The sequence below is a fragment of the Acipenser ruthenus genome, unplaced genomic scaffold (assembly GCF_902713425.1).
Source record: "Acipenser ruthenus unplaced genomic scaffold, fAciRut3.2 maternal haplotype, whole genome shotgun sequence".
In the NCBI taxonomy this organism is placed as follows: Eukaryota; Metazoa; Chordata; class Actinopteri; order Acipenseriformes; family Acipenseridae; genus Acipenser; species Acipenser ruthenus.
Window position 1 is genome coordinate 7,501 of NW_026708661.1, and position 2,500 is coordinate 10,000.

Sequence of the window (2,500 nt, forward strand, 5' to 3'; positions counted from 1 at the left end):
TGGAACCCAAGCCGGGGCAAAGGCTGGAGCTGTCCCCGGGGCCGTGGAACCCAAGCCGGGGCAGTGGGAGCAGAGGCCTGGGTGGTGGGAGCCAGCCCGGGGCCGTGGAACCCAAGCCGGGGCAGTGGGAGCAGAGGCATGGGTGGTGGGAGGCGGGAACTGTCCCCGGGGCTGTGGAACCCAAGCCGGGGCCGTGGAACCCAAGCCGGGGCAGTGGGAGCAGAGGCCTGGGTGGTGGGAGCCAGCCCGGGGCCGTGGAACCCTGCCCGGGGCAAGTGCGAGCCATAGCCTGGGTCCCCATTCAGTAACATGACCATAGGCACAGTTAGCTGACATGACCATAGGCACAGTTAGCTGACATGACCAGAGGCGGAATTAGCTGACATGACCAGAGGCGGAATTAGCTGACATGACCAGAGGCGGAATTAGCTGACATGACCAGAGGCAGAAGTAGCTGACATGACCATAGGCAGAAGTAGCTGACATGACCATGGGCAGAAGTAGCTGACATGACCATAGGCACAGTTAGCTGACATGACCAGAGGCGGAATTAGCTGACATGACCAGAGGCGGAATTAGCTGACATGACCAGAGGCAGAAGTAGCTGACATGACCAGAGGCAGAAGTAGCTGACATGACCATAGGCACAGTTAGCTGACATGACCATGGGCAGAAGTAGCTGACATGACCATAGGCACAGTTAGCTGACATGACCAGAGGCGGAATTAGCTGACATGACCAGAGGCGGAATTAGCTGACATGACCAGAGGCAGAAGTAGCTGACATGACCAGAGGCAGAAGTAGCTGACATGACCATAGGCACAGTTAGCTGACATGACCAGAGGCGGAATTAGCTGACATGACCAGAGGCGGAATTAGCTGACATGACCAGAGGCGGAATTAGCTGACATGACCAGAGGCAGAAGTAGCTGACATGACCATAGGCAGAAGTAGCTGACATGACCATGGGCAGAAGTAGCTGACATGACCATAGGCACAGTTAGCTGACATGACCATAGGCAGAAGTAGCTGACATGACCATAGGCAGAAGTAGCTGACATGACCATAGGCAGAATTAGCTGACATGACCAGAGGCAGAATTAGCTGACATGACCATAGGCAGAATTAGCTGACATGACCATGGGCAGAAGTAGCTGACATGACCATAGGCACAGTTAGCTGACATGACCATAGGCAGAAGTAGCTGACATGACCATAGGCAGAAGTAGCTGACATGACCATAGGCAGAAGTAGCTGACATGACCATAGGCAGAAGTAGCTGACATGACCATGGGCAGAAGTAGCTGACATGACCATAGGCACAGTTAGCTGACATGACCATAGGCACAGTTAGCTGACATGACCATAGGCGGAGTTAGCTGACATGACCAGAGGCGGAATTAGCTAATATGACCATAGGCGGAATTAGCTGACATGACCAGAGGCAGAATTAGCCTACATGACCATGGGCAGAAGTAGCTGACATGACCAGAGCTCCAATTAAAAGTTACCTTCTTCTGAAGGGACAGATTTGCTATGTGTTACGGAGCGAGAGTTCCAGGAGGTCCCTGTGAACTCGTGGCTTCCTCCCTTAATGCAACTAGATGGCAGATACACTGGGGAGGTAGGTGCATATTACTAGGGGCACGGCATTTTCGATCAAAAAAATATTTCTAAGTCAGGACGGAGGTTCATTCTAAGGGCACGAGCGACCGATCTAAGCCGTGTGGGAGGCCCTGCACCCCGGTCAGGGTCCCCCTTCACCCCCTGGCGACATCCTCCCTTGGAAGTCTGCCCGGTGGCCCCCTCCCGCGCCCGGCGCCGGTTCAGGCCGGGCGGGAGGCCCCGTTCCTCGGGCTCAGGACCGGGCTAAGCCCCCTTAAGGACCTGGCCAAGCTCTGGTCACGTTGCGGGAAGGGGGGGTTGACCTCCCGTGCCCGGGCGCCCGTTCATGCGGGCCTGGAGGCTCCCATTTCCGGCTCGAGAACTGGGGTTTGCGCCCTTGGCTCCTCCGTGCGTTCCCTTTCAGTCCCTGGTCATGTCTACCTTCTCCGGAGGTGATTTGGGAGCCATGGTCATGTTGAGGGGAATTTTCGGAGGGAAATCCCTATCTTTAACATTATATGACCAGAGTCCGGACTTTTTCGGCTCCGTCAGAATCAAAGTTTTCAAAAAAACATGGTCATGTTCCCTATCTTTAACATTAGATGACCATGGCCACCTCGGGGCCGTTTGTGGAAGTCTGCCGAGGGCGGAGGCGAAACGGGGCTGCGGGGCGGCGGCGACTCCTGTTCCCAAGGACCCGGGACCTCCCTCCCTTCAGGGTCCCGCGGTCAAGATACAACGGGGGGGTCCGCGGAGATTTCCGTCGACAGGGTTTTTTGATCAAAATGGTTTGACTAAGTCAGGACCCGAGGTGTCAGAATGCATGTGAAGGACCCGTTTGGAGCCGTCCTTTAAGAGTCTGTGGCTGGGCAGGAGTTGACGGGATTCCTCCTTG